The 15,929-nt window shown below is 38.9% G+C and overlaps 1 protein-coding gene across 5 annotated transcripts in view; it reads left to right on the forward strand.

Annotated features, from left to right (window-relative positions):
• The window catches only part of dab2ipa (DAB2 interacting protein a), a 112,822-nt gene that overhangs the window by 10,279 nt on the left and 86,614 nt on the right, over nt 1–15,929 (forward strand). The window contains exon 1 of one of the 5 annotated variants that reach the window (XM_083555206.1): nt 3,173–3,359. The exons of 2 other annotated variants lie outside the window; for them this stretch is intronic. The gene's annotated coding sequence lies outside the window, so the exon portion shown is untranslated. Of the gene's footprint in view, nt 1–3,172; nt 3,360–5,976; nt 6,337–15,929 lie in introns of those variants that run through there. 2 more of the 5 variants (XM_083555207.1, XM_083555205.1) reach the window with 2 other exon arrangements.

Here is a 15,929-nt window from a genome sequence, read left to right on the forward strand (position 1 = left end):
TAAAGCTGTAAGAACTGGTTAATGTCGGGAATGAAATGTGAATTATTTATTTATACCACAGCAGTATTTTAATGACGCCAATTAAAAAAAAAAAAAAAAAAGATTTGCACTTTTTATTCATTTAGAGGTACAGTCAACACACACTTTATTACTTTGATTCCAAAAGCTAAAAACGGTCTCAAAGTTAATAAGACAAAAAGAAAACACCACCACATAAATACTATTAAACTATTACAAAGCACTGACACTGGAGACTCCTTCCAACAAATGCTTACTTAAATAACACTCTACTCATATCAAACATTTGGAAATGTTTTCGATTCGTTCCTGTTTTGTTTCTATAAACGATTTGTTATTATAAAAATGGTTGAAGTAGAAAAGCTTGAAAATGAATCAATACCTTCTGACCAATCAGATTTGAGAATTTAGATCAGTACTGGATTTTCTTTATCAGGATTCAAAAGTATGCTTGTAGGAAACGCTTAGCGCCAAGCATGTGTTTGCTTCCATATACTAACCTTATTGTGTGTTTGTGTGTGTGTGTGTGTGTGTGTGTGTGTGTGTGTGTCTGTGTGTGTGAGCATTATTTCACAGATCATCCCTGATGTCATTACTGTGCACTTTATTGTGCACTTTTGACTCGTGCTCCCTTTCAAAAAGTCATTATGTAACATTATCGATTCCTCGAACGCGACAGTCTGCTCTTCATCCAGCAGATAAACGATCTTTGCTCAGACGCTCACGTGATGATTGCACGGCCACGTTTCCTGTGTGCATTAGCTCCGGAGTACTGCTTTATCTTTGAAAGCCACTGTCGTGGCTTCCGTCATGATCCGTAGCAAGGACGGCTTCTGAAGCTGGTTTCATTCGGATATAAAATGATTGTGCAAAAGTTTACACAAAAGTTCACTTTGAAATGTAAAACAATTTAATAAGTATGTACGCTTTGCATTATCGAAAGAGTGAAAATGTGTGCGATGTTGATTAATATAGAGTGGTTGGTTTAATACAGAGCAGGTGCACACATTTGGGCAAAATACCAAAGACAGGACAATTCAAACTCAATTCAGTTTGATTTGTGTACTGCTTTTATCAATGGAAACTGTCCCAAAGCAGCTTTACAGAAATAAAGAGGTTATAAAGTTATATGGAATGTATGAGTTTAGTGCCTATAAGTTTGTTTCTTAGAAGTTTATCTTTAATGAGTAAGCCAGTGGTGACAATAGCAACGAAAAACTACCTGAGATGGCATGAATAAAAAACCTTGAAAGGAACCAGACTCAAAAGGGAACCCATTGTCATCTGGGTAGCACCGAAAATCCATTTATTACAGTTCCATCATTGTTGAGGTGTAATGTTCAGTAATGGGAGCTACATGGAAAACAAATTGCATTCCGAAGTCATTCGAACAGACGGTTGATATATCAGGACAGGAATGGATACCGGAGGAAAAATGAAGATAAATGGCACAACAAACGAAAGCACATTTACATTTACCGCATTTATCCAGAGTGACTTTACAGTGGGGGATAGAATTATTTGATTCCCTGCTGCTTTTGTGAGTTTACCCCCTAACGAAGAAGTGAACAGTCTAGAATTTTCATGAGAGAAAGAATATAAAAAAAATACAGAAAAAAAATATTCACTATTATATATAAATTAATTTGTATTTGATCGAGTGAAATAAGTATTTGATCTCCTACCAACCAGCAAGAATTCTGACTCCCACAGACCCAAATTATTACTGTGTCTTTTAAGAAAGTTCTCCTAAAATCAACTCGTTATGTGTATAAAAGACACTCGTCACAGAATCACTCTTTTCCATTCAAACCTCTCCACCACCATGGGCAAGACCACCACCACCATGGGCAAGACCACCATGGGCAAGACCAAAAAGCTGTCAAAGGACATCAGGGACAAGATTGTAGACATGCATAAGGCCGGCATGGGCTACAAGACCATCAGCGAGAATCTTAGTGAGAAAGAGACACTGTTGCTGCAATAATTCTGGAATGGAAGAAGTACAAGATAAGTCAATCGTCCTCGCGCTGGAGCTCCATGTTCAATCTCACCCTTATGGGGTAAGGATGATTCGGAGAAGGGTGAGAGATCAGCCCAGAACCTATGGGTTGTGGATGGTCTTCCAGCATGACTATGAAAAAAATCGTACGGCCAAGACAACAATCTCAGGTTTTTGTAGCCCATTCCAGCCTTGTGCAGGTCTACAATCTTGTCCCTGACTTCTGTTGACAGCTCTTTGGTCTGGTCCATGGTGGGGGAGAGGTTTGAATGGAAGAGGTTGATTCTGTGACAGTTGTCTGATATTCACATAATGAGTTAATGGAGTTCTTTTCTAAAGGCACTGGACTAATTTGGGTCTGTGGGAGTCAGAATTCTTGCTGGTTGGTATGGGATCAAATACTTATTTATCAAATGTTTTTTTTTTATGGATTTTCAAAAAAATATTCTGTGTTTCTCTCTGTTAAAATTCTAGACTGTTCTAGACTCACCAAATCAGCAAGGGATCAAATAACCTTTCCCCCACTGTACATTTATCTCATTCATACAACTGAGCAGCTATGGGGTTAAGGGCCTTGCTCAGGGGCCCAGGATTGGCAACATGGTGTGGCTGGGATTTAAACTCTTGACCTTCAAAGCAAAAAATCCAATGCCTTAACCACTAAGCATAGACAAAGAGCAAGCCGATACAGCATTTTCTGAGAATGGAACTGCTGTGTGATGTGGAATTCATGCCGCATTCATTTTATAATGGTGGCCTTAAACACATACAAATGTTTTTCATTCTTTCTCCAGTTCTCTAAAAGATAATCCAATTCCTATTGTGAGAGCTCTTCTTTCCGATCTTTCCGATCTTTCCGATCTTGATACTGTACAAAAATTGTACAATATTAATACAAATGTGTATGTATTTCTATTTGATATCAAGTCTCGATATAGTGTGTGGGTCAACAGGCCGTGGAGACATAAACAGCACATCGGGGTTGAAGGTCAGTGATGCGTTGTCTCTCTCAGCCCTGTGACATTTAAGACTGGAATTCTTTTTTCCCGGGGGCTTTGGTTCCAGCTGTGTGTCAGAGTGCTGCCGCTGTGCTGACCTCATACGCTGCACACGAGTATCTTTGTGTGAAACGCAGCAGCTGTCCAAATCTCCAGATCTCTGTCCTCTCCCTGTTGTGGAGGACTCGGATGTTTAGGCTAGTGCGCAGTACAGCCGGTCATGTTTCACGGCCGGCTGAGCGTGTGATCGCTTCATCAACGTCTTCGTGACCTCGAGAAGCGAAAGAGCGTTAGGAGAAAAAGTGCTGACTTTTGCGCTACTCTTTCCACGCCCTTAAAGCGTAGGTAACCTTTCGAGAAGGAACGCATCGTGGCTTTTATTCTGTAAAAATGTATGCAATCTCAACAGCGTTCAGGTAAGAAGCAAAGTGTGTGTGTGTGTGGGATGGAACCTAACATGAAGCAGAATTAGGGTTTTCTTCTTAGACCAAATTTCTTCCAGTGATGATCATTGTAATATATTAAAACACATGTCAGACTTCTTATTTATTAACAGGTATATGGACAAAAAGTATTAGGTATCACCTGTCCTGTGATTTATCTCCATATTGTTACCACAAAGTTGAAGGCATATAATTGTAAAATGTCTTTGGATGTGCTACAATTACATTCTCCCTTCACCTAAACTAGGAAACTCAAACCTGTTTCAGCTGACCATACACCTGTGCATAAAGATATGGTTTACATTTGTTAATCAACCTGATTTAAAAACCTTTGGAATAAATTGAAAGGCTGACTGCACCTCAGACCTTCATACCTCACCTACATCAGTGACTTTACTAACACCCTTGTGGCTGAATGACATCATACTACCCATAAGCACACCTCTCCATAATCTAGTGGGACAGCTTTTCAGAAGAGGTTTTTCCAAAAGCAAATGTGGACTTAATGTGGTATTGGATGTTCAAAAAGCACATACTCATCTTTAGGTGTCCACAAACTTTTGTCCAAATAGTGTTGTTGATCTTTATCGCTGTTATCATGTTACTGATAAACTGCAATTTTAATTTTAAACAAATATCTCGATTTATCTCAATAAATTTGTACTCATTTTGCAGTCATTTTATTTGCCACAGGAAATCCTGTGTAGTTAAATATAGAAATGATCCCTTTATTAGAACAAGCGTATTTTCCTCAACAGCTTGATCTACTGTACTATTGTATTATAACAGTCTGAACAGTTTAAATATCTGAGCAGCACTGTAATGTAATTGTTTTTTTTTAATGGTTGACCTAGAATGCACGTCTGCGATCTGTTGTTCTGCTAAGCTCCTCCTTCCTAACCGTGAGTCACTGAAGCTTCCTAACTGTTGCTAGGATGTTCTGTGCTCGAGGCTTTTAGCACTGTGGAAACTTTGTTTTGACTGTTGTGCGTTTATGTGCTTCGTTAAGACTGATGGATGGTTTTCATTCTGGTTAATGTGAAACAGGTGTCACCCGTTAATGCTTCCTAAAAACACGCTACACGTCACTGGTGGTGCCTGGTTTTGAATTATAGATGACATGAGCTATTGTGACAGAAAGATGCTACGCATGATGTAACGGTTCAGGTTCCTTAAAGCAGCACTGAAGAAGACGCTAACCCGTTAAAATGCTATAGCAGCAGCTTGTTGAAATGAGAATGGAGGAGCTGAAGTTCATACCCAAACTCCATTGCAGGTCTGGGTGGAGAGCATCATCACTGCTGGTTTTCGTTGTAGAAATAATAGCGGACAATTATTGGAAGCTATTTGCTGTAATTCAGGCAGGACATAAAGCAAAACAATATGGTATACACAATATACCATGTTTATATCATGTAGTATATGTAATCTAGTTGATGTTTTGCTGAAAAAAGGCCACCTTAGGTTCCTCAGCTCCTTGTGATACTTGAAAAGTGTATAATTAAATAGCGACCGATTACTCACTCTTTCAGTTTAAGGAGCGTGTAAATCTCGAAACAGGAAGTTGAATGACAAGCTCAAACAATCCCATTATTCAACACTTAGCCCCTGTAACAGATCATATTAATGCATGATTTATTCTGCAACAGATTTCACTTGGAGAGAATCCCAGACCAAGTGGACCAAAGATCGGTTTCCTGTATTTAAAGCCAGATTCAAAAACAACTTCTACATTTGAATAAACAGCACAAAGTGTGTTTTGCAAGTGTGTAAAAATGGCTGTAAATAGAGTTTCTCTCTCTCTCTCTCTCTCTCTCTCTCTCTCTCTCTTTCTCTCTCTCTCTCTCTCTCTCTCTCTCTCTCTCTTTGACACTGCAACCCCCTTAGTAACGGACCTAAACGACTCCCTAGTAACCGACATAGCAACTTCCTAGTAATTAATTCAGATGCTTCCTAGTAAACAACACAGTGAAACCTCAGTAACTGACATAGTGACCCCCAAGTAACTGACATAGTGACTCCATAGTAGCTGACATAGTGACTCCCTAGTAACCGAAATAGCGACTTCTTGGTAACTGACGAATAACTACTTAATAACCAACATATCATATGAAATATTAACTCTTTAGTAATTAACATTCATAGTGCCTTATGTTCTGCTGGGTTTAGTGATAACAGGAGCTAAATTGAGGACACTCCGATTTCTACTATGAATGTAAGTATTATTAAAAGTGCTCTGTGGGCATAAGGTTCAGAGAGAAAGATGTTTTTGAGTCTCCGGTCCGCATGCTGAATGAAAGCTGTGGCTGTTTGGGCAGTGTGGCTGTAGTGGTGTGTGTGGTTGTGGAGGTTCTTCCACATTGTTGGCTGATTAAAGAGTGGGAGAGCAGGCTGGGCCTCTGTTCACCACACTCCACAGGGCCAGCACTATGATTGGCTAACATTCCTGAGGAATTCAGGCCGCCAAAGTGGCTCGTCCTCAAAACAAAAGGGAGACAGAAAGAAAGCTGTAACCAGGTCTCCTAGTTGGTCATGAAGGAGGGAAAAAAATTTGCCACTTTCCCTCTCTCTCTCCTGTTCTTTCAGTCCTTTTATGTGTCGAGAGGGAGGGCCGACGTGAGCAGCCCTGAGCCGAGGGCACACTTTGGGGATTTTTGTGGTGCACACTAAGGCAGGACACTGCCAGCTGTGGGCTTGAAGAAGCAGGCTGCTTGTGTTTGTTGGCATATCTGAGCCTGACATTAAGCTTCTTTCAAGGAGATCTACCTGAATGGCCTGCTTGTAAATCCTCCCTTGTGTAGAACTGATCGGGTTTAAACCAGTTTCCGGCATCCTGCAGGACATCCGAGGTGAGAATCTACTGCTAGAAGCTCAGGTGAGCTGCTTATCCTGTGTGAATACTGTTTTTGGAGGAAGAAAGAACTCTGTCATGCATGTCAAAAGTGCAGTGGTATATATGCTTGCATCCTTTTTGCAATTAAAACTCTTTCTTCTGTGCTGGTGGAGGACCGTAATTGTGGTGCTCCAGCGTGCGGTGAAATCATGATCCATTTTAAGGAGTTGCATTCTGGTCTTTGAGACAAGCCACAGAAATGTGCTGGAGTCGCCATAAATTTGTGGTTAAACATGGAACAGAGTCGCCAAGCTTCTGAGCTGCATCAGCAATTAGCACTTTTTTATTTAGATGTTTTGCTCTGGCTGGTGAATAAATTAGGTCTGTTTGGCAGCTGTTTTTCGTTTGTTTTTTTTCCCCCTCTGGCTTTTGTACTTTCTCACGCTCTTTCTCTCTCAACCGTCATTTCTGATTGCAGGTATTCCCAGGCACAGCAGGCTAAATCTACATTGGCTGGATGATTTATTTATTTATTTATTTATTTATTTATTTATTTGGTCAGCCAAGAAAAGAAATGAACTCTTTGTAAACCCTTCAGGCTGAAATCTGTGGATGAATGCTGCATCATCCCTCACATCGTTGCTAATCTTTTTTTAAACAAATTAACTGTAAACATTTTCTCATAAATTTGAGTAAGAAATGAGAGATTTTTTGTGCCAAACCGAACTGTATGATAAAGTCCCTGTAATAACGGGTTCTCTCCGTTTTTTTTTTCTTCTTCTGCTACATTTCTTTTTTGAGTGCAAAGCGCTTTTCAGTTTTCGGCATTTAAACGCGCAGCGACGAGGCGGCTAACATAGTGCTTTTATTGATCTTTTCTTCAGGCAACATCACATGACAGCTGAATAAAGGACAGAAAATAAAAGTGGTACTCGGCGAACGCGCCTTCTGAACAGTTAAATACAGACTTGCTCCGGCCCTGAGTTTTGTGTTCTGGCTATAGTGGCCTTTTGCATGGCACGTTCCAGCGGGTTCTCGGGCCTCAGGCAGTTTCTAGGTGCTATCGTTATGCTAGCTTGATAGTTGGTCATGGTATTAATTACATTAAATTCATTTTAATTTGTATACTGGTACACTTTTAACAATTGATATTGTCTCAAAGCAGCTTTACAAAGGTAATGTGTTAATAAATAATAAATAGGATTGTTCTTTATAATTGTAAGTTTGTCCCTAATGAGCGAGCCAGTGGCGACTGTGGCGAAGAAAAGCTCCCTGAGATGGCATAAGGAAGAAACCTTGAGAGGAACCAGACACAAGGGGGAACCCATCCTTATCTGGGTGGCACAGAATTTCCATTGATTACAGCTAAACGTTGCTGAGGTGTGCAGAGATGGTGATAAAATGCAACCTGTAGTCCTGAGTCATTGTAGCACACTGGAAATCAATAGTGGGATTCACTCTGTATAATATGTCCCTGGCTTAACTGTCACTAAGAGGCTGCAAGAATGTACAGTCCTACTTTATATCATTCTTATCGCCATTAGTCGCGTTGTTCCGCTTGGTTTTGCAAAGGTTTACAATAATCCACAAATAGTCAAAATTCCAAAAATGGAAATGACTATTTGTTTATTTCCTTTTTTCAAATTCTGTCCCCTGCTGTCTAGGGATATCTAATCATAGAAGGCATCTTAATAACAGGACATGCCTTCGATCTCTACTCACATAAGGATCTCGTACAACTTGGCAGGACTTTGCGCTTGGGTTCAGTCTGGCAGTGTTAATGCAGCTCCTGGCATGCCTCAGAAAGCTGCTGGAGGGAGCAGGTGTTGTTTGGCACATTTATCCGTGACACTTTGACAGCAGTTCGGTGGCCCATTGTATGGGCAATAAATAATCAGAAAGGAAAGAGAAATGTTGTTCTTTATAACCGAGGAAGCAAGGCTGCTGAGAGTTTTGTGTGGGTGTGTGTTTTTATGCTCTCAGTCTGCCAAAATGCCACGTAACTTAACTCTGTCTTCATGCAAAGTCACTTCATCTATTTCAGGGCATTTTTAAATGTGGCTTTTTCTACCAAATTCTAGGCCCATAGAGAACAATGTCACCACATGTTAATGGATTCCTAGTATGTACTTTTTCAGGGATGATATGAACCTGATTGCTGAATCTGTATATTGTGAAATGTCCCGTCATTGGTTTGTTGCCTGACTGTGCTCACCTGTTTTGTGTTTAGTTCGGATTAGCTTTACACCATGTTGTGTCAATGTCTCAAAGTCATTACATGACTTTATTTGTTATGTCCAATCCTTGTTTTCTTTGTTGTTTAAGTTTCTGTATAGTGTTTCCTGATTGTGTGTGTTGTCAAAGATTTTTTTTTTCTTCACCTTAATATATATAGATAGTCCCAGAGTTATGAAGGTTTTTTTTTATCTTACCAGCATTATATATATGTACATACATACATACATACATACATACAGTACATACATACATACATACATACATACACATGTCCATGGAAAATTTCACAACATTGTGACACCTGACTTTCTGAGCTCTTGGTGGTACACAATTTTATAGAATATATAGGATTTGTATATTGTAAAGGATGCGGTAGCATTAAATTTACCCTTTACTGGACTAGGACAGCCAAACCTGTTCCAGCGTCGTAGTGCCCCGGTGCAGAAGCTATCTCCATGAAGATATGCTTTCTATTGGTTGGAGTGGAAGATCTTGAGTGACCTTCTATAAAGATCTGACCTCAAACCTATTGAACACCTTCAGGATGAATTGGAATGCTGACTGCACTCCAGGCTTTCTCATCCTTCACCCGCATCTGATTTTACTAATGTGACTGAAGGAGCAAAAATCTTCACACCCACACTCCAAAATCCAAAAAAGTGAAACCTCTGTCCAATATAAAGGAGGTTATTATAACAACAAATGGGGACTAACTATGTAACAGAAAGTTTAAAAAGCAAAAATCGGTACATATAGGTACTTGTCCATATACAGTAATGCATTTGTACAAAGACATCAAGGTTTCCATGAGAAACACATCATGTGTGCAGCTTAAAGAGGCAGAACTAAAAAAAGCTGTTCATCTTAATCTTTGAATTCATTACATGAAGCTCCCTCCCATTTTAGGCTTGTGTGCATAATGTTCTGGCAAAGGCAATGAACTACCGAGAAAGCAACGACTGCTGATTAGACCTAATTACCTAATTGTAGGATGTTCTTATTATTTATATAAAAATAGCAATAAGACTGCCTGGCAGTTATAGTTTCACTGAATGGTAATACATTGTATGCTAATGTGGCTCAACAACACTAATTACTGAGGTCTAATGGATAAAGACTGAGACTGGAAAAAAAATTGTAATAGAAATGAAATAATCAACACATTCATGAAATCTAGTTCAGAGTTTTGTGACTGCTGTTGAATATATATTCGCCCGAACAGTAAATACGGCTCTGGTATTTATTATAGTAACGGCAGTATGGCATCTTAGCGCAGAAAAAAAAACGCTTAGCTATGATTTCAGGAAATTAATATGACATGAAATTGAGGTCATGATATATATGGTGGTGTGGCAGCTGCCTGGCGGTTATGGATATGTGGTGTTGATCAGATTTTGGTGTCTGCTTGGCACACGCTTGTTGTTAGAACAGTGCTGGTGTCGAATTAGAATTGAATTTACTGATATAATAAACTGTTGCAAACTTATATAAAAATGAACTAATATTTCATTAAGATTTTACTATGGTACTTTAATAATCCAATAAAGTTCATAAAACAGAGTAGATGGGTGTGAGATTTGTTGGTGTCTGAATGCAGTATATTTTCCGAAGAGCAAAAAAAGAGCGATTCAGGAAAATGAGCCTTAGGCTGCTGTTTTTGAAAAAGAACATGCAAAATGCATATGAATCCAATACTAGTACAATAATGGAAACCTAATCATGACAGCAGTGTTTGCTAAAACTTATATAGCACCTGTTATTTTAACTCTATGTACAACATAGAAAGAATAATTCGGCATATTCCTAAAAACACTCCCTTAGAACTTATTGGTATAAACTTACTGTACCGAACCTTTCAGTGTTGTGACTTGGAAATGGGTCGTGTCGGAAGAATGAAGCTTTTTAAAGCTGTAGATGTGCTTTTGAATTCTACTGAATGTGAATTTCCAAAATGCGGCAGTGATTTCTTTAACCTTGATTGGTTCATTGAGGAAGAGCTGTGAAGTGTTTGCTGCCTGTGTGTGTGTGTGTGTGTGTGTGTGTGTGTGTGTGTGTGTGTGTGTGTGTGTGTGTGTGTTTGTTTGTGTGTGTGTGTGTGTGTGTGTGTGTGTGTGTGTGTGTGTGTGTGTGTGTGTGTGTAAAAGCATGAAAATATATAAAAAATAATAATAATACAATTATATATACACATACATACATACTTTTATATATAGGGTTTATTTTTAAGGAAGGAAGGAAGGAAGGAAGGAAGGAAGGAAGGAGAGAGAGATAGAGAGAGAGGGAGAGAGAGAGAGAGAGAGAGAGAGAGAGAGAGAGAGAGAGAGAGAGAGAGAAAGAGAGAGAGAATTTGTTCAGTATTTTTCAGAAAATATTTCTAACTTGCCCCAAAGCCCAAACTGTTTATTCCACTCAAACTAACATGTTTATTTTTCCTTCTTGGCTCTTTCATGCTTGCTTACTTTTTTCCCTCCCACCTCCTGTTTTTATTCCAGATCTATTTCTCTTATGAAGAGAAGCGTGTGTGTCAGTCTGATGCAGTAATAAGAGGTAAAGGGCTGCCGCTGACACGTCTACTGCTGAGTCGTTTTGCAAAGTGATTTCAGCTGCCTGTTTTTGTTGGTGTGATGAAATAATAACAGGGCTTGTCTCTAGCGCTTGATAGCCTGGGTGGAGGTGGGCAGCCTCAGAAACGGCAGTGTGGCCTAAAAAACTGCTGGGATTGATTTTGAAAGAGTTAGGGAGAGGTTGTTCCTCGGCTGCAGGTACCTGCTAGTTTTCACTGGGCAGGTTAGTGTTATGAGCTGATAGCAGTACTGTCTGAAGGGATTAGGGTTCGGACTGCATCTGCATGTTTTTTCCCACTGGTTGCTGTGTGTTTAAACTTGTGTCCTGTTCACTACTCTGCAGCCGAGGTTGCAAAAGTATCCAAAATCTTTAAAGCACATCGACTAAGTAATTCCTGTGGTGAAAGTTGATGTAATGCTTTAAATTCTTTCGAAAGTACCAGAAAAATTTGCTGAAGAAAACGACCTCTGCTTCAACTCCCGCACTGATTCGCAGATACGCTTTTACCGAAAATTCACTAAAAGGACAAAAATGAAAGGAAACATTAGCTACGGCTGAATCTACAACTAGGGCTCAATGATGCTGGAGGGAAAAGGTGTGTAGTCACAAGTACCAGTTGGTTTTCTGCACAATCTTCAGTTGGCATTCAGCTGTAGATAGAAAGGAGCGTTTACATTTTAGCCCAATAATGAACTCAAAACGTACATCCAAATCAACACAAGAGCGGCTAATCGGAAAGATGATCAATGTTTTTAAACAGCTCAGGCAAAGCCCAGACCCTAATCCAATTTGAATTGCTTGGCGTGACCTAAAGTGGGTTGTGTATTTTACATTTATGGTATTTGGCAGATGCCCTCATCCAGAGCAATTTACAATTATCCCAAGGGCCCAACAATGGTTGCTCGGTGATGTTGGGATTTGAACTCTCAACCTTCCGATCAGAAGTTTAACAGTTTCCACTGAGCTTCCACCTCCTGCTGGTACCACTTCCTGCGCACAACAGAACAGCCTTACAATTTGTTGGATCTAGAATGTTGTTGCATTAGAAAATAGGGAAAATTATAACCAAGTCAGCAAAGACTCTTCCCCCAAGAGACAGAGTGGTGTAATAAAAGAAGCTTTAACGAAGTACCGGTGTATTTTTCCATTTAAAAAAAGCTACAGATTGTGTTTCACTTTGTGGAAAAAAAGTTCTGACTTCCATTTATGATTTTTCTCGGTTTCATTATTTACCGGAAAAAATAAAAAAAAACATGCCATTGTAACAGGGCTGTGTAAACTTTTCATATCCACTGAAAGTCCTTGAGTTTCATTCCCAGCTCAGTATTCTGCGTGTGCGCCTGCTCTATATGCTGTTATTGTTTGCTTACGCTTTTTATAAATCCTGAATCAATCAAGTAGCATTCTGCATACTCAGCTATTTTCAGTATTTTACACTATTAAGCAGAGTACGGCTTTCTGTTTCGGCAGAATCGCGATCATTCAATGTCGCTTGGATTTTTATCACGAAGGATTGGAAGATATACGCATATCTTATATAAGGAGAAGTAGTTTCACGGTGAGTGTGATAGATTTTGTATATTCGTCTATGTGCACTGTACCCAAATGTATTCCTGTGGGATATTAATCAGTGTGAATGTTTCCAAACACAATTAATCACACTATATAAACAAAAGATGGGACACCTGACTTTTTCAGCCAAATGTGCTTCTTCCTTAAAATGTTTCCATAAAGTTGGAGGCACACAATTATATAGGATTCCATTTTTCTTCATTTGAACTAGGAGACCCAAACCTGTTCCAGCATGACGATGCTTCTGTGCACAAGCCAGCTCCATGAAGATCTGGTTTAGATGGATTGGAGTGGAAAATCTTCTCTGGCCTGCTATAGAGCACTGACCTCAACCCTATTGAACACCTTTGGGATGATTTGGAACGTTGACTGCACCCCCAGGCTTCTTCAACCTACATCAATACCTGATTTGACCGGAGCCCATGTGGCTGTTGAGGACTAAATATGAAATGGGATATTATGGTCAGGTGTCCACAAACTTTTGTTTATATAGTGTATAACAAACAATATGACCTGAATCAACCTTGGATTTATTTTGCCAACTGTATGCTTTCACTTCTGTACTACTGTAGCAACACTATGCAAAGTATCACAGATTGTGAGCACATGATACGTCTCTTTCTCTCTTTACTGCATCTCAGTTTAGGATGAGAAGCTTAGCATAACCTGATCTATCATAATTTGGTATGATTAAATTAAATATTGAATATATATTGTTTCTATTGGCTGAAAAATCCAGGTGCCCCAATACTTTTGTCCATATAGAGCAGGGGTCACCAATCCGGTCGCCCACAAGGACCACAGTAGTCGTCCGCGGGCCTTTTTTCTCACCAGTGAGCTGCATTACATTTTTTTTTGTTGCTATTCTAGATAGATAAAACTTATACTGTAACTAGATATTTTCACTCATGTCAGCATTTTCTGTAGAAAATCTGCCTTTTCTGGTTTGTTGGAAATTCATTCTAAAACACTATCATGTATGTTTCCATTGCACGTGTGAATCCATCATGCTGTGCTGTTTATTCCTGAATATGTGTGTGAAGTAAAAATGATTTCAGACTCAATATTTCAGTTCTGATTTCTTATTATTAATCAATAAACGTTAAAAACTGACAAAAGGTGTGTATTTTAATTATCATCTCTGTTTTGTTATTTATAAATGAGAGAAGATTTTTTTTATAATTAAAATAGGCTTAAAATTAACTTTAAATGATCTTTAAATTACATAAAACTTTTGCTTCGTGTCACTGAGCGTAGATCTCGCTGGTTGTGTGGACTTTAATGTGATGCGCAGTTCCTCCATCAGCCAGAAGGGGGCACTGCTTGTAAACCTTTAACTCCTTTAACGTTCCTGAACCAGGATTAGGGTACAATCATTGTTGAGTTTCGAAATAAATGTTAAACTCATAATTACAATATGGAGACCGTATTTAAGGTTACTTTTTTAATTACAATACATCTAATGAAATCAGGAAAGCATTAAGATTGATGATTAAAAAGTTCTGTAGAAAGCATATTTCAATATGCATTCGAAATGGTCCTTTTCATGACCCTGTTGGTGCTCATCATCACGGCAGAAACAAGAACTCAGGAATGTTTGCTTGTATCGCTGCAAGTCCCACAAGCCAACACTCATATTAACCGTCATAGATGTGTTTTTGTGCTCCCAGCAAAACAACAGCTCTGAGCTGAAACCTCTGCAGCTCATGAGGCGATACTTGGCATTATATACCCACAAATACATGCATACATACATACATTCATTCATTCATTCATTCATTCATTCATTCATTCATCCATTCATTCATTCATTCATACATACATACATATCTCCTAAATCCGATTGTCTGCTGGATGAAACTTAATTCAGTTCTATTTGTGTGCTTCCATGCTTTTAACAATGAACGTTGTCCCAAAGCAGCTACGTTACCAAACAGATTGAATTTACATATTAGCAACATAAATTAGCCTCTATAAGTTTATCCCTAATAAGTGAGCCAGTGGCAGTAAAAAAAAAAGCTTTGAGATGTTATAATGAGAGGAACCGGTGGTCAGTAACGAAGTAAATGCAATATGTTACTGTATTTAAGTATTTTATTTTTCACGTATTGTACTTTTCTGAGGTCAAATATCGTATTTTTTTACTCATTTCGCAAAATCAGTGGAATTTATAAGCGAATAAAAACGTAACTGGTCAAACACGCAACCTATAAGGGTAGAGCGCACGCTCTGTTTTAAACTAGTTTTGATTATTACTTGGCAGTGGCGGTTCCATGCACAAAAATAATAATTTAATCGCTCATTTGCGCGGTCGCATCAATCATTATATCATGTCAATGAACGTGGTCAGGACTCGGAGTGTTCACCCACTACCCGTTCCCTTACTCATACACTCAGAAAGGAGAGGGGGAAGTAGGGTGACGTCACATCACTAAGGAGAGCTGAATCCAAATTACAATTATGGATGACAAAAAAAAGTTTAAAACCCTCAGTAGCCCAATTCAGAAAAGAAAATAGAAAAGAAGTAGGAGGGAAACGCGCAAAAGATGAAGGTGTGTATGCAGTTCATCTTATTATGAGGAGAGTAAAGACTAATGCATTTAATAATATAGGCTAAAACTATATATCACAGGTTTACTTGGTTGCCTGCTATGCAGCAATATTTATTTTAGTTTGCATAACATTATAATTTATAGTATGTAGTTCATTATAATATGTGTAGCAACAAATGTCATAAAGGTTTTCTCTGATTGTACTGAAAATGTCCTGAACTGAGTTCAGTATTGGAGAATCTCCAGTGCAGTTTAAAAGGTAAATTTAAAGATATACTGTAGATTATAAGGATAGAGATGTTGTATATATCATATGGCTACAATTCGACAAGGACTTGTTTATTCAATGACATGTAAATTTAATTGTGCAATAAATGCATTTAGGGTGATATTTATACATGTAAGGTGCTTTCAGAAATGTATCTGAGAACATGTCTTACTCATGCAGTGACGGTAGCTGAAGCAGAGAGGAGCTGAAGCTGAAACTAATCAACGGGAGGATGTCGGGCCGTGGCGTGGTTCACCCGGGGCCTCGTTTAAACTAGAACAGCCGCTGCTGCTTGGTGTATTTACTTATCACCAGCTTACAGTTCAGCATCAGTTCAGCAGCAAGCAGAACACCTAGAGAGGAATAAATGATGGAAGAAACTACCGACTTGAACTTGCAACAACACCCATGGCCTTATTTGCTTTTTTTAAATTTAATTT

The sequence above is a fragment of the Silurus aristotelis genome (genome assembly GCF_946808225.1).
Source record: "Silurus aristotelis genome assembly, chromosome: 11".
NCBI lineage: Eukaryota > Metazoa > Chordata > Actinopteri > Siluriformes > Siluridae > Silurus > Silurus aristotelis.